At 39.4% G+C, this 22856-nt stretch overlaps 1 pseudogene; it reads left to right on the top strand.

Moving 5' to 3' along the window:
* LOC144308819 (Y-box-binding protein 1 pseudogene) overlaps window positions 1-15004 on the top strand; it is a 199331-nt pseudogene extending 184327 nt beyond the window's left edge.
* Window positions 15005-22856: the final 7852 nt, after the last annotated feature.

Below are 22856 nucleotides of genomic sequence, written 5' to 3'. Positions count from 1 at the left end.
AAATGAAGACAGAAATTCTGCATTCTCAGAATTCTCTAATTAGTTGGTAATGATTCTGTTTATACAGTTTCCATAACCTCCATTTCTGTTTTTAAAGATTTTATTTATTTATGAGGGACACAGAGAGAGAGAGAGAGAGAGAGAGAGAGAGAGGAAGAGACATAGGCAGAGGAAGAAGCAGGCTTCTCAAAGGGAGCCCAATGCGGGACTCCATCCCCAGACTAGGATCACGCCCTGAGCCAAAGGGCTCAACTGCTGAACCACCCAGCTGTCCCCATAACCTCTATTTCTACTGAGGTCCTTTTCTCCTCAAACTCTGGGTCTCTGACACATAACACATTTCACTGCCCCAATTATATAAAAGAAAGGCTATTTTTTATATCTTTGTATATTCTTTACCTTCTCTGACCAATGTAACAAAGAATTAGATCAGCCTTTCTGGAGCCTAGTCCATTTGTTAAGAACATGTGTCCATTTGCCAAGCAACAGATTTGTTAAGCAGCAAGTATTCTGTACCATAACCTGTCTAGAGACTTCCCAGTCAGTATTATGTGAGAATCCTTGATCAAATAACTCAGCTACTGGGGCACCTGGGTGGCTCAGTGGTTGAGCATCTGCCTTCAGCTCAGGGCATGATCCTGGAGTCCTTGGATCGAGTCCCACATCGGGCTCCCCACAGGGAGCCTGCTTCTCCCTCTGCCTATGTCTCTGCCTCTCTTTGTGTCTCTCATGAATAAATAAATAAATTAAAAAAAAGTAACTCAGCTACTGAAAAATTTTAACCCTAAGAGTACTATGACTTGGCTTATGTTCGAAGAAGATCACATTGACTGTTGTAAGGAGAATAGGCCATACAGAAGGGTGGAAGCAGAGAAACCAATTAATAGGCTCTTTTGATAATCCAGGTGAGAATGGATTGTGCTTTGGATGAAGATGATAGCAGTAGAGGTGGTGAGATGTGGTCAGATTCTGGCTATATTTTAAACATAAGTTATGAAATTTCTAATGGGAGCTGAAATTACTGAAATGAGAAAGAGGGAAAAGTTTTGAGCAAGATCAAGAGTTATATTTGGATATTTTAAGTTGAAGATGCCTTTTAGAAATCCAAGTGAAAATTAATACCAGGTAGTTAGCTAATTTGACTCTGGGCTTCATGGAAGACTCTAAGATAAGGATATAAATTTATGGGTAGAGATGGTTATCAAAATCATGAAACTAGAGGAGATCATCTAGGGAGTATTCGAATTCCCAAGGAATGGGGCCTAGAACACTCCAGTAATTACCAGTCATAGAGATAAAGAAGAACTAGCAAAGAAGATTGCTAATGAGTGACTAAAGAGAAAATACAATCGATCTATACCTTGGAAGTCAGATGAATAAATTGTTCCATGGAAGAAGGAATGATCAGCTATGACAAATACTGCTAAAAAGGCAAATAAGATGAGGACTGAGAATTAACTACCGAGTTTGGGAATTTATTTATTATTGGTGACCATAATAAATCATTTCAGTAAAAAGGGGAGTATAAAAGCCTAATTAGAGTATGTTCAGAAGAAAAGCTGTCTGGAATCTATCTCCTGTCCTCTTAGAGTCCGAGTTTGGGGAAAAAAATCTCTCCCCTATTATGAGTAGGCTCAGCAGAAAAGTAATTGTTAGCTTCACCTCTTATTCCCCACCTCTCACTATGATTATCCAGGGATCCTGGTCCTGCTTCTACCAGCCCTCTGATATAGCCAGGAAGCAGTCATGTGACAAGTTCAGCCAATCAGATGTCTTATCAGGAATTGCATTTTTCATTAAAAAAAAAAAACAAGGAAAAAGAAGGTAACAAGTGTGGCAGAAGTAGTGGCAGCAGCAGCAGCAGTGCCCTAAGTGGTTCCTGCTATGACACTGTGTTCACTCCAGCTTTTTCAGGTTTTGCTCTTTGCAAACATGGTTTCCCAGCCTTCCTTCAATTATATGAGTGTCTGATGTCCTTTGCAAATGTCTCCTTTAGTTTAATATAACCTGAGTGTGTTTGTGTTCCTTACAGTCCAGAACCCCAACTTACATAGTAATACAGTGTTATCAGGAAGACAGACCACTAGCTATAGTATTAAGGGTTGGCAGGGTAGCTCATATGTTAGATAATCAGGCCTGAGCTTTCCATCCTTAAGAGGCCAAGGGGTCAGAAAGATTATTTTCTTTGAAGTTTTTGCTGAAACAGCAGCAGAATCAGCTGAGACTCAAGGGCATTATCTACCATTCAATTTGATAAACATAGATTATACTATGCACCTAATAAATCAAATAAAAAGAAGAAATGAAACCAGTGAGGGATAGATGGATTGTGATGGCAATAGTTGGGGAAGTCCATAATGTGTGCCCAAATGTATGGCCAAACAGGACTTCCTCATCTATTCATTTTCCCCAACATGTTCTTTGACATTTTTTTGGTATATTTTTTTATTGGAGGTCGATTTGCTAACATATAGCATAACACCCAGTGCTCATCCCATCAAGTGCCTCCCTCAGTGCCTTGACATATTTTTAAAGATTTATTTATTTATTTTAGAGAGAGAGGAGGGAGGAGGGGCTGAGGGAGAGGGAGAAAGAATCCTCAAGCGCACTCTCCACTGAGTGCAGAGCTCAATGCAGAGCTTCATCCCAGGATCCTGAATCATGACCTGAGCTGAAACCAAGAGCCAGATGCATAACTGACTGAGCCACCCAGGTGCTCTGTTCTTTGTCATTTTAAATATTCTTGATGGAGTTAGATTCATAGTCAATTCTTTTTTTAAAAAAAAGGAAGAAAAACTTTGTCCACTAAAGATCAATCAGCAATGAAGATAAATTAGCTCTGAAATGTCATTGTCAATCAGTGGAGAAGAGATCATCAATTTACATAAGACTTTTCAAGACCATATTAAATGTTCATTGTAAAACTATGGTTTACACTATCTTTTTCTTGGGACTATACATCTCTGTATATACTAGTTCTCAAATCTGGGGTCCATACACAGACTCTAACTTAGTAGGTCTGTGCTATAAACCCTAAGCTCCCGGAGGACAGTTCTCAGCACAATGCCTGACCTATGGTAAGTATCCAATAACTACTTGATGAATAAATAAATAAATTGATTTTTTAAAGCTTCTTCAGGAAAATAAAGACAATTTTGCATTTAAGTTTTAGGGCGGCATCATTTCTTAATTCTTTGAGAAAACTTTTCTTTCTTAGCACTTGACAATGACTTGGAGTAAATAATAGTCTAGACTCTGTTGACCTGAACAAGATAACTGATTACTTTATTCCAGCCTAAGGCAAAAGAGAAATATCTTTAAAATCTTTAAAATCCAAAGCAACTCTTCTTCTGTCCTATGTTTGAACCAGCACATATAGAGAACAGTATTGCTTTAGGATAATTATAATAGGCATCACGCTTTGAATGCTTACTATGTGCTAGGAACTGTTCTAAGAGCTGTACATAGTATCTGGTAATCTAGTTCAAATGTCAAGAGGAAAAAGCCAGATAGGGAAAAGATGAGGGATAAGAATAATTATTATAATAGCAATAATCATAATCATAACAAATAATAATGCTGGGTATTTACTATATACATAGAACCACTGTGTTTTTGCATAAACTATCTATCTCATATAATCCTCAAAACAACTCTATGAAGTAGGAACTACTGTTATTCCATCTTTATGGATGAGGATAACAACACTTTGAAAGGTTAAGTGACTTAACACAAGAGCATATACCTAGTGAGTGGTGGAATCAGGACTTAAGCTAGGGCTGTATCATTGCAAAGCCTAAACTCTTAGTCCTGCTACATTGCCTCCCTTTTGGATAGCTGTTTTTACTCAATCTATCAATTCAAATAAGACAATATGTGGCAAATAACTTTACAAACAGAACAATGCTATAAAATCATAAGTGTTTATTGTCATCATTCATTTGTATATTGAACATTTAGTGCATTCCTTTTTAGATGCTAGAGATGGCAATGAATGCTGAGGATAGAGCTGTAAGCAATACATGGCTCCTAACCTTAAAGAGGTCATAGTCTAGTGGAAGGAGCAGACATATAATCAAAGAATTATACTTAAATAGAGGAGGTAAGATGGGAGACGTGTGTACAATTACACTATCATGGACCACAAAAAAGACATATTAACCTACTCTGGGAATGGAGAGGGCAGACAGGGACTATTTCCTAAAGAAGATAGATCTAAGCTGAATGTTAAAGATATGTTAAATTATACAGGCCAGGAAGGTATAGGGAGATAAAAGCATTCTAGACAAAGTAGACAGTATATGCAAAGTATAAAAGCAAAAACGGGCAATGTATAGGGAAGAAATGAAGAACATTTCCAAAGTAAGGCTGGAAAAGTAGGCAGTATAAGATCTAGGAAGGCCTTAAATGCCAAATTTGGTAGATTGAGCTTTATTCTGTAGGTAATGGAGACGTTTTGCATGGTTTTAACCATAGAAGTGACGAGATCAGATTTCATTATGAAGGATCTTGCAGGTGGCAGTATGAAGATAAAATGAAGAGCATCAGTAAGGATAGAGTAGAAAGGACAAATCCAAAGAATATTTGATAAAGTCAACTAGACATAGTGATTTATTAGATGCATGGTGAAATAAAGATAAAATATGACTTTTCAATTGGGTAAAAAAATAAAGACATCAAAAGAAAAAATGGGTTTAGTGGGGAAATGATGAGTTCCATTTCGAACATAAAGCGTTTGAATTGTCTATGAGATTCCCAGCTGGAAATGCTGGCAGGCCATTGAATATAAAATCTTGACATTTTAGGGAGATGTTGAGACTAAAAATATAGATCTAGGAATCATCAGCACATAGGTGATGAGTGGATGGCATTGACTAGTGAGAGTGTTGATGTTGGCAAGAGTAGTTTTCAAGGATAATGACAGCAGAAACCAGGTTTTAGTGGACTGAAGAGGGACTAGATGTGTAAAAGTGGAGACAAGGAATGTGATCTAAGGAATTAGGACGAGAAGAACAAGTAAGAAGGAATGGGACTATGGGAAGGAAGGAAGAGAGTTTGTTTGTAGAATAAAAGAAACTGAAACATGTTAATTGTTGCTTGTAAACTCATTCAAGGTCACTATGGCAGTCTTATTGAAAATAGGCAAGCTAAGTCCTTAGTAGCAAATCATAGGAAAAAAGCCTAGCTCCCTAATTTCTGAGAACTTTAGTAATGATGGATTGTGAAAAATTAAGTTGACAAAGAAGGATCATTTAAGAACAATACAAACAAATTGGTGATCCACATGCTGGTATTTTTGGATTATTAATGTTTAACAAAACAGGGTTCAATAATTCAACATCACATTAAGCCAAAAAATATTTTAAATCTGTCCATAGCTGCCCATAAGTTGAAGTGTGCAGCATGTGACTGACTTCCTGCCAAGAACATTTGCTTGTTCCAACTTAGTCTGCTTTATCTAGATACAGTAATTATTTCATTTTGGCAAAGATGCTTGTTTGAAATTAACACTGACCCCTACATTTCCCCCCCTCTGAGGTCTCCTCATCCCCCATTGTCTGCCTAATAAGTCTGTTTATGACAAGGTCTCAACAGTAAAGGAATTTCAGAAAACATTGGTTTCCAAATAGAGACTCACGAGAGGTGAGCCACAGCACTGGTTACACTGGGTCTGGTACCCAGGAAGCAAAGGGCCATGCAGCCAAGTATCTGATCCACCCACAAACAGTTTCTGAGCAGATGATGACTAATGACTGCTGCCTTTCCCTGCCCCACCCAAGATTCTGGGCCTAATCACATTGGGTCATGTAAATAGAGCAGACAGTGTTGGAAGGAGCTTGGCAAGCCAAAACAGTTTGATTTTGTCCTGATCATTTGTTGTCACTACTTAGGAGTCACTTCTACCTCTATCTCCTGAACTCATGTAGGCACATTCCAGATAAGGGTGTGGCTTGCATGGGGTGCCAGGTGGCTCAGTCAATTGACTCTTGGTTTTGGCTCAGGTCATGATCTCATGGGTCATGGGATCAAGCCCGGCATTGGGGTCCATGCTCAGAGGGGCATGTGCTTGAGATTTTCTCCCATTGCCCCTTGTCTCACTCTCCTTCTCAAATAAATAAATCTTCAAAAAAAAAGAGTATAGTTCCCTGATTAGGGAGCTACTTCTTAGTGTTCACAAAGCTGCAAAACCACTAATATAACAAATGGCACCTCCTGGTGCCAAACACCCTCTCACCAGCTGCATATTATATTTTGTCATCTGAGCCTGGAACAGTGCTACTGGTAATCAATCTCACAAAGACCCTTCTAAAAACAACCCCTTCGGCTTCTGTCTGTACTCTTCAGGTCCACCAGGGCAAATAAAGCCAGTCCATAGTGTCAGTGATGGTAATAGACACCATAATAGCATTAGTTTCCATGTTTTGAGGCACCTACTATATGTCAGATACTGTTTTAAATGTTTTGTATATATTGGTACTTTGAATACTTTCTACAATTTGATGAAGCTAGTACTTATTATCATCCCAATTTTACATGTAAGGCAACAGAGGCACAGAAAGGTTAAGTAATTTGCTCAAGGTTACTTAGCAAGTAAACGGTAGAGCCAGTATTCCAATTCTGGCAGCTTGACTCCAGAGCCCATGCTCTTTGCTACAGTGCTCTGTTGCCTTTCTAGGCATAATGTCCTCACCCTTAACCCTTCTCTATCTCTGACTCTAGTCCCCTAAGAAGAGAAGCTTATTTCTCTTGGGTCTTCTTCCTGCTATACACTTTAGTTAATGCATTGTGAAACCATGTGAGCCACTGACTCAGCATACAGTCAGATCATTTATCCAGATCAAGCTGAGCTAGGATATCCTACTGTACCTAATTGAGATCATGTAAATAAAACACCCCAAAGCAGTTTGGTATGTAGCAGGCATTCAAAAATATGTTTGCTAGATTGTTTAAAACAAATAAAAAGAACCTTCTAGTGTCCAAGTAAACTAAAAGAGAAGATAGCTGATCAACCATGGGACACGTTGGTGGCTCAGCAGTTGAGCATCTGCCTTTGGTTCAGGGCATGATCCCGGGGTCCTGGGATCGAGTCCCACATTGGGCTCCTTGCATGGAGCCTGCTTCTGCTTCTTCCTCTGCCTATGTCTCTGACTCTCTCTGTAGTTCTGTGTGTCTTTCATGAATAAATAAATTAAATCTTTAACAAAAAGAGATAGCTGATCAACCTGGAATAAAGGCTTGAAGGAGGTGGGAGGAAGCAGACAACTAGTTCACTTTAGGCACCGCCCTTACTCCTCTTTCAACTGCTCCCTACCTCATCTACACATAGATAATGCTATGGAGAAGAGCCATCTGAGCCTTCCAGGTTTGAGATTCAATCTATGTTTAAGAAGCATTGGGGATCCCTAGATGGCTCAGTGGTTTAGCACCTGCCTTTGGCACGTGGTCCTGGAGTCCTGGGATCCAGTCCTGCATCGGGCTCCCTGCATGGAGCCTACTTCTCCCTCTGCCTGTCTCTCTGCCTCTCTCTGTGTCTCTCATGAATAAACAGAATCTTAAAAAAAAAGAAGAAGAAGCATTAACAGAACAGCAGCAAATGTAGACATAGAAAGATGGGGGGTGGAAAGGAAATGACACAACTGGTAACAAAAACTATTCTGTCATACAAAGTAAGTATCCACCACTACCTTTTTATAGAGTTAAAATAATTAAACCTCAGCTTTACATCATTTACATCTTACTACAAATGATCTTTTCCGAAATGAAGGCTAGCTGCTAGTTGGTTTCCCTGGAAAGTAGGAGGTATTTGAAGGGCCTGATGATCTAAGGTTGGAAGACAGAGCAACAAAAGCAGTCTTCCCAGACTTCATAATCTTTTAATGTGCTTGATGCATAATTGCCTCCTGTCAGAGATAGGGCTGACTACCCCATTGGGCACAATAGCCACAGTGCCTGAGGCCCAAAAAATTGCCTTTCGTCCTTTCAGAATTAAAAGAAAACCATGAACTTTTAGGTAGAAGAAAAAGTTTTATCATAAAATATTAACATATTCATCTTTATACCAATATAGCCATAGGATCTTATTTTTAATATTTCTTATTTGGAGAATGAGGCCAATGAAAGCAAAAGTTCACAGGACCCACAAAAGTCATAATGTGGCATAGGTCCCAGATTGTGTTTCCAGGGAAGCAGACACTGAGAATTTAGCATCTAGGATGTTTATTAAGAAGTGCCTGTGGTAGCAACACTTGTAAAAGAAAGGAAATTGAAAGGAAGGGGAGAGGTAGACATGGAATTGCAAGGCAGGCTCAAGGATGACTGGGCTGTCTCCACAGGGAACTCTGGAGCCTCTGGAGCTAGGATGGCTATTCAGAGTTGTTCCAAATTGGACTGAGATAAGAGGCCTTTTTATTCTTTTTTATTCTTACATTCATCATAGGATATGAATGATCTGGGAAGGAGTGCGACTTGGAGTGAGGTGATCCTCTGCAGCTGGAGGCTGTCTTTCTAACCTCACTCCCAGTAGCAGAGCAATGCATCCTTACTCAAAGGAAGATCAAGACAGCGCTTCATAGGTTCCACTACATCTCTTACACTCATCCGAGGGGAAGAGTCTTTTTTGGTAAGGGATCAACAGCACCTCTGCTGACCTAATGGCATTATACCCCCAGTCTGTTAAGAATAGGCACAGGAAAGACATCATAAATTAAATCAAATACATTATATAGTGCATTTATTTTTATCTGAGTCTGTAGCCCTTGGGTTATTTTTATCACCTTTTAAAAAAGAAAATTCAGCTCTCCCTGGCCATCTCATCAATTTGCTACATTTGAATTCTGAAATCTATACATCCATATAAAATTTACACATCCTGCAAGCATATTTTTATCCCCACATAAAATTTATGTCAGCAATGTTTTGCCAATATGGCTATCATAAAAGTTTTGTTTAGATTGAGAGAGTGAGGCTCTATAGGTTGTAGATAACAATTTCCTTGGCACAGAACAACCAATGATATAAGTTATAGGATAGTGTGTGGCTGTCTCATGCACACATTTATTAGCATAAATGTGTTCATCTTCTGAATAGATAAGAAACAGACCAGGTACCATCTTATCTATAGCGCCTGTCTCACATCTATTTTGCATAGGTAGCAAAATCCAGAGAAGGAATGAAAATCAGCATCAACCCAAATAAGAGTTACCTTAATAAAATCTGTTCAAGGAAGAGAGAAGACAGAAGGGGATGAGGGGTTGTACTTGGGAGTTTGAATAAAGGTAGAGGTTTTAGGAAACATTACCTATTGATTTTTCATTTGAGAGTGGTGGAGGGAAGATCTCCTGCTAGATTTTTTTTAAATTACTATTATCACCATTATTCCAGGGAAGAAACAATAAAGTAGAAATGCCTATTTTCTTCTTTAGCGAAATACCTATCACCTCCTGCTTCATTCCTCTCCTCCCTAGATTTGATTATTTGGAGATAACTTATGAAAAGCAATTTCAAAGTCTGTATAGCACCATGCTCATTCTCTCAAGTATCCCTTTTAATGGGTTTTACAGGTCCTCTGTTTCAGATTATGTAATCCATTATAATGGATTAGGCAAAATCCATTATCTGACTCTAGCAATTGACAGACACAGATTTGATTATACAATCCTGAACCACTAGGGAAACCTTTTATTCTTCTTGCAAATCCATAATTGCCTGAGCTTTCCTTTGCAGCTGCCTGCCTCTCGGCAACCCAGTTGGGTTTCACTTTGCAGACTACTAACTCCTAATCACAACTCCAGTGTTTGTGATAGAGAAAATATCCATCGAGCACTAAAGCAAAATGTGAAGACAGACCATCCTTTCCTGTTGAAAAATGGCCCAAAGTCCTATTTCTACCTCACAAAGTTCTCCTTCTGGGCTTTGCAGGGCCCACTTATTCTATATTAACAAAATTCACTACAAAAAAGAAAAAAATCTGTAAACCACTGTGAGTAGATATATGAGTGAAGATAGGTGAGACAGCAGAAACTGACAGGAAATGTAAAATCATGTATTTGCTTTAAACAAAGGTTTACACCAACACTCCACAACACTAATACCTGGTACATTTAAGTGTACCTATACTTTCTTTTAAATTTTAATTATTCTTTTATTGGAGTTCAATTTGCTAACATATAGCAAAACATCCAGTGCTCATCCCGCTAAGTGCCCCCCTCAGTGCCGGGTCACCCAGTCACCCAAACCCCCCGCCCACCTCCCTTTCCACTACCCCTTGTTCGTTTCCCAGAGTTAGGAGTCTCTCATGTTTTGCCACCCTTACTGATATTTTCATTCATTTTTTTCTCCTTTCCCCTTTATTCCCTTTCACTATTATTCATATTCCCCAAATGAATGAGACCATATAATGTTTGTCCTTCTCCGATTGACTTTCACTCAGCATAATACCCTCCAGGTCCATCCAGTCTGAAACTGGAAACAGAAACTTTTTTTTCCAGTCTGAAACCCTGTGCCTTTTGATGGAGTCATTAAGCCCATTCACGTTCAGAGTTACTATTGAAAGAAATGAATTTAGTGTCATCATAATATGAATCCAGTCCCTGTTTTTGTGGATTGTTTCCTTGGAGAACGTCCTTGCTGCCCTGTGTCCTTCCCACCTCCGCCTGTCCCAAGGGGAGCAACGGATCCTGGGCTGTGTCCTCCGGTGCCTTGGGCTCAGGGCCTGCGCCGCTGGAATCGTGCTACTGAGGTCACGCAGCCCCCTCCGCAGGGAGCCACCGTCTGAGCCACCGCCGGAGCTGCTCCCAGGGCCCTGCCGGGCGCGCGCTGCAGCACTTCAGGGAGCTTGGCCCACGGGGGTGTGGCGCGCTCTCCCCCGGGGCGCCCCTCCTCTGTTAGTGCCCCTGGGAACCTGGGGGCTCCACTGCCCCTCCTGGGATCCTGTCCGAGCTCCCTGCAAGCGCCTTTCCATCGGGGAAGATTGGTAAATTTCCTGCTTCTCTGGAGCTGGGCTTTCCTGTCCTGGGGGCACTTGCCACCCCTTTTAGCCCAGCTCTTCATGGGGGCCCCCTCCCACACTGAATGCTGTTTTATTATTTTTTTCCCATCTTCCTACCTTGATAGATGCGCGAACTCTTCTCTCTGTAGCGTTCCAGCTGTTCTCTCTTTAAATCTCAGGCCGAATTCGTAGGTTTTCAGGATGATTTGTAAGTTATCTAGGTAAGTTGGTGGGGACAGGTGACTTGGGGACCCTACTCTTCCACCATATTGCCCCGCTTCCCCAGAATTCTTTTAATTAAAATAAAACCAATAACTATGTTGTCATGGAATTCATTGGGCTAGAATAATTTAGTCCAGGTTTCTTTTTCTTTTTAAAGATTTTATTTATTCATTCATGAGAAAGACAGAGAGAGGCAGAGACAGACAGGCAGAGAAGCAGGCTTCCCACAGGGAGCCAGATGGGGGACTTGATCCTAGGATCTTGGGACCACAACCTGAGCCAAAAGGCAGATAGAGCCACCCAGGTGCCCTTTAGCCCAGTTTTCTATCTCTGATTCAGATATGGTCTTGTGTTTTTGACCATTGATATGTTCAGGAGACTCTGAGGCGCAGCAGAATTCTGTGTATTCAAGGAGGAATTCATCTCTATTAACCAGTCTAGACTTCTTTCAGATACAGAAAAGTAATCACAGTTTAGAAAGATATTTTCACATTGGAGGTTGAATCTAGATTCTGCCTAATCTGTAGTTAACTAGAAATCATAAATGACCCTAAGCCCCTCTTTCCAAAATAGATTCCAAGAAGCTTTGCCAAATGACCACTAAGTGGGTGGGGCCAAGTGACCTTGGTGCTGGCTACTTTGATGCAGTGCTGAACTCTGCTGAAATGGGCAGAAGCCTTTGAAAATACATGGGGTAATATGTAAGCTCTGTGCATGGAAAGAAGAAAACCTATGGTGCTGAAGTTTTTTTCCACACTCCTGTGTGTCTACGCAACTATATTTCTACAGTCTTGGCTGCTATTTTCAGGTTTTGCTTCATGATAGAATATATAGTTGGTTAAACTCCTTTTCGAATGCAAAGAATCCTGGGAAGAGCTATACCTTGGGATGTTAGCCCACTTGCAGAAGTATCAGTTTAGTAGTTCTGAAACTTTGATATTCATAATAATCACTTGAGGGTGATTGCTTAAAACTGCAATTTGCAAGGTATTTCCCCAGTCGAGAATCTGGTTCAGTAGATTTAGGATATAGCTCAGGAATCTTTTTTGTAATAACTCCCCAGGTGATTTTGATGTAGTGGTCCAAGGATGACAATAAGGTAAAAGGCAAACAGTTTATTTTAGATCCCATCTCATCTCCTATGTTCCTTACTTCCAATTTGGCTCTAGGTCTCAGCCCTGGAGCACTGCCATTCAGAATCCTCTGGTTCATCAATACTGGCACTGATGCTACAAGTTGCCAGATCCTGCATTGTTTCTTCCGGGGCAAGCTTGCTTCTTCCATTGAACTGTGTACTAGGAAAGCTATGTCAAAGCTTCTTAGTCTCTAATTTTTGGAGTCAAGAGGTCTTCCTCATTGTTTCCCCTTATAATAAATCTTCAAAAGGAGACAAAGTCACAGCACACTTCAACAATATTTTTTGAGAGCCCACTACATTCAAGGCCAGAGGAAGATATTTTATGCTTTCAAAGCAGACTTATTAATAAAGCCTTTAATACATTTATAACTGGAAAGATATTTCAAAAGGAGCCATCCTCAGGGGTTCAGAATTCAACTATAGAATAAAGATTGAAAGGTTTTTTTCCACCTAAAAATTCCAACACTATGCTTGGTAATTTCTATGATATGGCAAAAATCAAATTAAATGCACTTGTGCATAAAACATCATTTAATATTCTGGGAAATTGATTTTAAAGAGGAACTGTCAGTCTTTTGACAAGCTTTAAACTTAACTTACTCTTACAAATGTCAAGGTCAGGCATCAAGTTTATCTCATCAATCTTTCCAGTTTTACAACTAGGGAAGGAACTAGCTAACATTATCTTAGGGTCATGAAAATATTAGTTTAGTGAATCAGCAGACATGAAAATCTGTCTCTGGTTTGGTGTTTTATTTTAGTACCTGGACATAAGTTATGGTGCTTCAACATTGTTATATTATCTTAAAATTTTAATAAATACTATAGGAAATCCAGATCTTTGAAGAAACATACATGAATATCATTTTAGAGTCTGAGAAACTCCAAATATAAAATGACTGTTCTTAACAAAATGATAGTGATATCTCAGTTTGAACTTTGGCCTGGCTGCACCTTGCTCTACTTTCTCTATAATCTCTATTCTTTCCAGAAACCACAACTAATTGGACAAAAGAGAACACTTGACTTTTCGTTTTCCCCTTTCATTGCACAAATGGTGGTCACTGCTTGCACTCTGTCCTCCTAAGAGAATATGGGGAACTGAATGTAGATGTCAGATTTATATTAAGATCTTTATTTTCCATAAGAAGGAAAACCATGTTTATTACGTTCTAAGTCCACATTCATGGTGGTAATCCTATCCCTTTTTTTTTCTTTTTCCTTTGTAATCCTATCCCTTATGTTCATTTATGTATGTGTGTGTACATAAGTCACTAAAGTGTTCTTAATTTGATTATTTGATCTTCTTCAATTTAATTGAGGTACTGACCAAATAGATTACTCATACTTCTATAGCAAGATTCCTGGTTTTACTGATTAGTCTTGGAATATTTTGGAGAAAATATTCATCATGTTAGGAATTAAACTTGAGGTTCTGATTGCATCTTCTCTTCTATCAAGTATGTTTCTAATACATTTTAGACTAAAAAAAGTAAACTTTGTAAAAACAGCATGTATTGAGTACCAGGCCCTGTGTTAAGCATTTTCACATATATTCTCTCACTTTTAGCTATGAATGACTCCATTAATATTCCATTTTATAGTATGTATTCAATACACATTAATTTAGTCATTCTTTAATAATAAATGCACTCTTATTGAGAACCAACTATATACAGGATACTCTACCATACTCTAGGATGGGGATTGTACTGGTGAAACTAACGAGATATAAAGGAAATGAAAGGTTCAAGCAGAAGGTTATAAGTCAACTCATTGAGAAGTATAGGTGCACTCTAGTTACCATCATACCCCGAGAGGAGCTGCAGCTGCCACAGCCGCCCCAGTCACCATCACTGCAACCGTGAGCAGCAAAGCCGAGACTCAGCAGTCGCCCACTGCCCCCTCTGCCCCCCCTGCCCTCAGTGCTGCAGACACCAAACCTGGCACCATCTGCAGCGGCACAGGGAGCTGTGCCCTGGGCAGCCTCACATTGGCGGTGCCTGCCGACAGGGACAAAAAGCTCATCGCAATGAAGGTTTGGGAACAGTAAAATGGTTCAATGTAAGAAATGGATATGGTTTCATCAACAGGAATGATACCAAGGAAGATGTATTTGTACACCTGACTGCCATAAAGAAGAATAACCCCTGGAAGTACCTTCACAGTGTAGGAGATGGAGAGACTGTGGAGTTTGATGTTGTTGAAGGACAAAAGGGTGAGGAGGCAGCAAATGTTATAGGACCTGGTGGAGTTCCAGTGCAAGGCAATAAATACACAGCAGACCGTAACCATAGATGTTATCCATGTTGCAAGGGTCCTCCACGCAATTACCAGCAGAATTACCACAATAGTGAGAGTGGGGAAAAGAACGAGAGATTGGAAAGTGCTCCCGAAGGCCAGGCCCAACAGCGCCGGCTCTACCGCAGGAGACGTTTCCCACCTTACTACATGCGGAGACCCTATGGTCATCTACCACAGTATTCTAACCCTCCTGTGCAGGGAGAAGTGATGCAAGGTGCTGACAACCAGAGTGCAAGAGAACAAGGGAGACCAGTGAGACAGAATATGGACCGAGGTTATAGACCACGATTCTGTAGGGGTCCTTCTCACCAAAGACAGCCTAGAGAGATGGCAATGAGGAAGATAAGGAATGATCCCATCAAAAGACGCAGAGTTTCAGACTGGATAAAAAAGCAAGACCTATCTATTTGCTGTCTACAAGAGACTCATTTTAGACCTAAGGACACCCCCAGCCTGGAAACAAAAGGTTGGAGAACCATTTACCATTCAAATGGTCCTCAAGAGAAAGCAGGGGTAGCCATCCTCATATCAGATAAAGTTTATCCCAAAGACTGTACTAAGAGAAGAAGAGGGACACTATATCATACTTAAAGGATCTATCCTACAAGAGGACCTCACAATCATGAATATTTGTGCCCCTAATGTGGGAGCTGCCAAGTATATCAATCAATTAATAAGCAAAGTTAAGACATTCTTAGATAATAATAGACTTATACTGGGAGACTTGAACACGGTGCTTTCTGTAATTGATAGATCTTCTAAGCACAACATCTCCAAAGAAACAAGAGCTTTAAATAATACACTGGACCTGATGGATTTCACAGATATTTACAGAACTTTACATCCAAACGCAACTGAATACACAGTCTTCTCAAGTGCGCATCGAACTTTCTCCAGAATAGACCACATCCTGAGTCACAAATCAGGTCTTAACTGATACCAAAAGTTTGGGATTGTCCCCTGCATATTTCCAGACCACCATGCTTTGAAACTAGAACTCAATCACAAGAAGAAATTTGGAAGGAATTCAAACACGTGGAGGTTAAAGACCATCCTGCTAAAAGATGAAAGGGTCAACCAGGAAATTAGAGAAGAAATAAAAAGATTCCTGGAAACTAATGAGAATGAAGACACAACCGTTCAAAATCTTTGGGACACAGCAAAAGCAGCCCTGAGGGGGAAATACATCCCAATACAAGCCTCCCTCAAAAAACTGGAAAGAACTCAAATACAAAAGCTAACCTCACACCTAAAGAAACTGGAGAAAGAACAACAAATAGACCCTACACCCAGCATAAAAAGAGAGTCAATAAAGATTTGAGCAGAACTCAATGAAATAGAGACCAGAAGAACTGTGGAACATATCCACAAAACCAAGAGTTGGTTCTAAGAAAGAATTAATAAGATAGATAAACCATTAGCCAGCCTTATTAAAAAGAAGAGAGAGGAGACTCAAATTAATAAAATCAAGAATGAAAAGGGAGAGATCACTACCAATACCAAGGAAATACAAACGATTTTAAAAACCTATTATGAGCAGCTATATGCCAATAAATTAGGCAATCTAGGAGAAATGGACGCATTTCTGGAAAATCACAAACTACCAAAACCGGAACAGGAAGAAATAGAAAACATGAACAGGCTGATAACCAGGGAGGAAATTGAAGCAGTCATCAAAAACCTCCCAAGACACAAGATCCAGGGCCAGATGGCTTCCCAGGGGAATTCTATCAAACGTTTAAAGAGGAAACAACCCCTATTCTACTAAACCTGTTCTGAAAGATAAAAGGGATGGAATACTTCCAAACTCATTCTATGAGGCCAGCATCACCTTAATTCCAAAACCAGACAAAGACCCTACCAAAAGGGGGAATTATAGAACAATATCCCTGATGAACACAGATACAAAAATTCTCAATAAGATACTAGCCAATAGGATCCAACAGTACATTAAGAAGATTATTCACCATGACCAAGTGGGATTTATCCCCAGGATGCAAGGCTGGTTCTACATTCGTAAAGCAACCAATGTGATAGATCATATCAACAAGAGAAAAAACAAGAACCATATGATCCTCTCAATACATGCAGAGAAAGCATTTGAAAAAATACAGCATCCATTCCTAATCAAAACTCTTCAGAATGTAGGGATATAGGGAACATTCCTCAGCATCTTAATTGCCATCTACGAAAAGCCCACAGCAAATATCATTCTCAATGGGGAAACACTGGGAGCCTTTCCCCTAAGATCAGGAACAAGACAGGGATGTCCACTCTCACCACTGCTATTCAACATAGTACTAGAAGTCCTAGCCTCAGCAATCAGGCAGCAAAAAGAAATGAAAGGCATTCAAATTGGCAAAGAAGTCAAACTCTCCATCTTTGCAGATGACATGATACTGTACCTAGAAAACCCAAAAGATTCCACCCCAAGATGGCTGGAACTCATTCAGCAATTCGGCAATGTGGCAGGATACAAAATCAATGCCCAGACATCAGTGGCATTTCTATGCACTAAGAATGAGACTGAAGAAAGAAAATTAAGGAGTCAATCCCATTTACAATTGCACCCAAAAGCATAAGATACCTAGGAATAAACCTAACCAAAGACGTGAAGGGTCTATACACTAAGATGTATAGAACACTTCTGAAAGAAATTGAGGAAGACACAAAGAGATGGAAAAATATTCCATGCTCATGGATTGGAAGAATTAATATTGTGAAAATGTCAATGCTACCCAGGACAATTTACACATTTAATGCAATCCCTATCAAAATACCATGGACTTCAAAAAAAAAATACCATGGACTTCTTTCAGAGAGTTGGAACAAATCATCTTAAGAGTTGTGTGGAATCAGAAAAGACCCCGAATAGCCAGGGGAATATTGAAAAAGAAAACCAGAGCTGGGGGCATCACAATGACAGATTTCAAGCTGTACTACAAAGCTGTGATCATTAAGACAGTGTGGTAATGGCACAAAAAGAGACACATAGATCAATGGAACAGAATAGAGAATCCAGAAGTGGACCCTCAACTCTATGGTCAACTAATATTCATGAAAGCAGGAAAGACTATCCATTGGAAAAAAGAATCCTAGAGGAGAACACAGGCAACACCCTTTTTGATCTTGGCCACAGAAACTTCTTGCAAGATACATCCATGAAAGCAAGGGAAACAAAAACAAAAATGAATTATTGGAACTTCATCAAGATCAAAAGCTTCTGCACAGCGAAAGAAACAGTCAAGAAAACTAAAAGAGAACCTACAGAATGGGAGAAGATAGTTGCAAAGACCTATCAGATAAAGGGCTAGTATCCAAGATCTATAAAGAACTTAGTAAACTCAACAGCAAAGAAACAAATAATGCAATCATGAAATGGACAAAAGACATGAACGGAAATTTCACCAAAGAAGACATACACATGGCCAATAAGCACATGAGAAAATGCTCCACATCCCTGGCCATCAGGGAAATACAAATCAAAACCACAATGAGATACCCCCTCACACCAGTGAGAATGGGGAAAGTTAACAAGACAGGAAACAACAAATGTTGGAGAGGATGTGGAGAAAGGGGAACCCTCTTGCACTGTTGGTGGGAATGTGAACTGGTGCAGCCACTCGGGAAAGCTGTGTGGAGGTTCCTCAAAGAGTTAAAAATAGACCTGCCCTACGACCCAGCAATTGCACTGCTGGGGATTTACCCCAAACATACAGAGGCGGTGAAACGCCGGGACACCTGCACCCCGATGTGTATAGCAGCAATGTCCACAATAGCAAAACTGTGGAAGGAGCCTCGGTGTCCAATGAAAGATGAATGGATAAAGAAGTTGTGGTCTATGTATACAATGGAATATTACTCAGCTATTAGAAACAACAAATACCCACCATTTGCTTCGACGTGGATGGACCTGGAGGGTATTATGCTGAGTGAAATAATTCAATCGGAGAAGGACAACATTATATGGTCTCATTCATTTGGGGAATATAAAAATTAGTGAAAGGGAATAAAGGAAAGGAGAGAAAATCATGAAAATATCAGTGAGGGTGACAAAACATGAGAGAAACCTAACTCTGGGAAATGAACAAGGGGTAGTGGAAAGGGAGGTGGGCGGGGGTTTGGGTGACTGGGTGACGGGCACTGAGGTGGGCACTTGGCGGGATGAGCACTGGTTGTTATGTTTGTTATATGTTGGCAAATTGAACTCCAATAAAAAAATTAAAATGATTCTCAATGTTTTTATATCCTCTATCTCAGCCTGTTTTATTGCCATTTGCCTCTTTTTGCTCAGTGGGTTGAGCAAATGACCTTGAGACCAAATGACCAGTGGGAAGGGAAGATTCAACACAGATTTTCCTGTAATTATGGGTTCTAAATTATTGGTCATTAGTTAAAGGACTTCTCTGAATTTAGGATCTACTATGGCTTATCGTATCAAACTTTATACTGTGTTTCCCAAAACAAATGTCTCATTCCCTAGACTGTGAATCACAGATAAAAGTCATCAAGTAAGCTTGAGAAACACTGAGCTATACAAAGTTAAGTGATTTCTTTCCTGCAGAACTTCCAAGAGCCTTTATTATATTAATCTTCATTTAAAAGCTCCAGGAATAAAACAGCATGTAGCATCTCACAAACTTATATAGCTATCCATTTCTTTTTTGATAGAGCATCCTTGCCTATGTGACACCTCAGCCACCTAAACAAGTCCTGCTTGAATGGTATCTACTCAGAGAGATTGTCCTGACCATTTTCTCTAGGGTAGCCCCAACTTCACTCTAATCTATCTCTGTAGTTGCCTTTATCTGTTTTCTAGCACTGATCACTACCCAGTAAAAACATGGTATTTTTTATTTATTCATCTGTTTTTGTCTATCACCCCTACTAGACCATAAGCTCCAAAAGAGGGATCCCTGGGTGGCGCAGCGGTTTGGCGCCTGCCTTTGGCCCAGGGCGCGATCCTGGAGACCCGGGATCGAATCCCACATCAGGCTCCCGGTGCATGGAGCCTGCTTCTCCCTCTGCCTGTGTCTCTGCCTCTCTCTCTCTCTGTAACTATCATAAATAAATAAAAATTTAAAAAAATTAAAAAAAAAAGCTCCAAAAGAGCAGAGGTTGTGTCTCTAGGATAAAATTGCTATATAACCCGTTTCTAGAATAGTGCCTAACATATAGTAGCTTTCCAATAATATTTGTCGAAGGAAAAAATCATACTAAACATGTAATGTAACTCTCTTTTGGTCACCTAATACCAAGAAACATTAACCTTGAGACCAAATGACCAAACCAGTATCACTGCCCAAAATCAAAATCATACTGAGCAGATGTCCAAAAATTCTTTTGAAGGAGAGATTCACCCTTTTCTAACTCCCTTGTGGCAGGTCTGAATTATGCTGCACTGTAATGTCAGTTGAAATATCTCATCTTCCCAAATCAAATCTTTGAGATTTGTTCTGCCCAGAGAAATTCCTGATAGTATTTCTGTGTCTTACATCCCTATACAGTCACTTAGAAAATATGGCAATAAGATATTTCTATGTTTGATAACAGAATAACAAATTGAACTCTCTATACTATTAACTTAATCTCTAGTGGCTAATCCTCACAAACCAGGGCCATTCTAGTACTGGAATAAGTACTCTTAACCATATCACAGATTAAAAATGTAAGCTCTGGGCTCCCCTAGACCATGGGAATAGGTAGAAATACAGGACCATGGACTGTAGCACTTCTTAAACAAACAAATCTAGATATATAAGACAACATAAATGAACTCTCAGGGTTAGATGGTGGAACAAGGTTTTTTCACACAAAATCTATTCCAAAATTTTAACAAAAAGAATAATAAAGAAAAATTACAAAAAAAAAAACAAGCAGCAATCAAACAAAAAAGGCTCATACTCATGCCACAATCCTTGAAAAATTACAGCCATGGGAAATGAGAAATAGAAGATTCTCAGATATGATATAGCTTTCATCAAGCCCCTATATCCCATGAATTAGTACAGTGGAGAGAATGTGGGTGGATAAAATCCTTGAAAGTAGATTGAAAGGAATAGATTTGAAAATTTCACAAGAGGAGAAGTCACTCTTTACTACTTCAGTATCTTGCCAGGATACTGAAAAAAGTACAAGCAAGTCTATGCAGCTTCATTTTGGTTTTTGTAGGCTAGGACAGATGCTGGAGTAAGAAGACAAAGCAATCATAATCACCCACAGCTATTTTTTTCTAGCAACAGCTGAGAGTAGGCAGAATGGAAAACAAACAAGAAATTAAATAAGACAAAATTATTCAGAGGAGTGAGAAGCTCAGAAAGAAGAGTCACATGGACATGCAGTGATGAATCCCCTCCCCCACAAGCAAACAGGATAAGTATTGTGGCCAGGCGCACCTGGGCAGCTCAGTTAGTCATGTATTCAACTCTTGATTTCAGCTCAGGTCATGATCTCAGGGTATGAGATGGAGCCCTGCATTGAGCTGTATTGTGGGTGTGGAGCTTGCTTAAGATTCTCTCCTTCTCCCTCTGCCCCTCCCCACCTCACACTCTTTCTCCCTCTAAAAAAAATTTAAATAAGTACTATGGCCAAGCCCAAAGGTTTCACATATTTTTTTCCCCTAGCATTGATTATATTTATTAGAAGGGAAGGTTTTAGGCTTATCTTGTGTTAGAGGACAACCTGGAGCTAATGGTATCTACATGGAATAAATTGTGCTGCCACTTGAGTCAGTGGCTCCCAGTTCTAACTATGCATTCAAGTAACCACCTGGGGATCTGCTTAAAATTGCCATTTTGTCAGCATCAGCCCAGATAAGGTGAGCCAAAACCTTTAGAGGCAAGGCCCACGCACTGGTACGTTAAACAAGTTTACCCAGATGATTTTAGTGCATAGTGAGGGTAGAGAATTACTGAATTAGGTGGAATAAATCTTATTATAGATACTTGAAGAAAATTACAGACATGAAAGTAGGGATACATACATTAACTGTGATTGCCTTCAGTCAGCAAAATATGATTAAAACATCCAATGCCTCATCGTCAAGCCAAAGGTTTTAAAGAGACACAAAGTTGGGAATCCCTGGGTGGCTCAGCAGTTTAGCGCTGCCTTCGGCCCAGGGTGTAATCCTGGAGTCCGGGGATTGAGTCCCATGTCGGGCTCCCTGCATGGAGCCTGCTTCTCCCTCTGCCTGCGTCTCTGCCTCTCTCTCTCTCTCTCTCTCTCTCTGTCTCTCATGAATGAATGAATAAATAAATAAATAAATCTTTAAAAAAAGAGAGAGACACAAAGTAAGAATTGAGTGAAATGAATTCATAACACTATATATAGAATTTCTCGGATAAGTCTTTTAGTGAAACATGAATAAATGAAAAGATATAGAATGACAACTCCAGAAAAACACTAGGAGAGAGCAAGGGAGAGAAAGGAGGAATGAAGGGAATACAGATAATGAATCCATGCTTAAAGTAAACATTTCCCATTAAAGAAAAATTTCAAGAGCATAGTCATTGAAATTAGACATCAAAGACAAATGATAAAACAATGGAATTAGGAAAATAAAATAAAAAGGGGGACTACAGAGATAAGAAAACAAATTGAAAACCAAAACAGCATTACTGAATTATGAAACATATACCACAAAAATGATGAAAGAAGAAAGCAGAGGTCATGATATTAATATCAGAGAAGACTGAATTCAAGGGGATAAAATCATGTTTTGATAAAGGACACCATCTACAATAAGGATATAACTGCCATAAATATTCATATGCCAAATAACACAATTAGAATACACAGAACATAAACTACATAAAATGCAAGGAAAAATATCCAGAAACAATAGGAGTAGATCTTAACACATTTCTGTCATTTAGGAGAGATGAGATAGACCAAAAAAAAAAAAAAGGCAAGAATAGTCAGGACGATTCTAAAAGAGGAGTATAAGAGCATTATGAAGCTGCAAAGACTAAAAGAGTTTAATAATGAAGTTTAATAATGAAGAAGAAATAGGTAGATAAATGGAATCCAATAGAGTCTAGAATTAGACTGATATACATATGACAAAGGTGGCATTTCACATAAGCAAAGAAGGTATAGATAATTCAATTACTGATGTTGGGACATGTGACTGTTTCAGAAAAAGATTGAATTTCTTCCTCAATAAAATAAATCCTCAATGGATCAAAGATTTCAACAGTATAAAAA

This window comes from Canis aureus, chromosome X (genome assembly GCF_053574225.1).
Source record: "Canis aureus isolate CA01 chromosome X, VMU_Caureus_v.1.0, whole genome shotgun sequence".
Taxonomy (NCBI): domain Eukaryota; kingdom Metazoa; phylum Chordata; class Mammalia; order Carnivora; family Canidae; genus Canis; species Canis aureus.
This window is presented reverse-complemented; position numbering and strand designations above follow the sequence as displayed.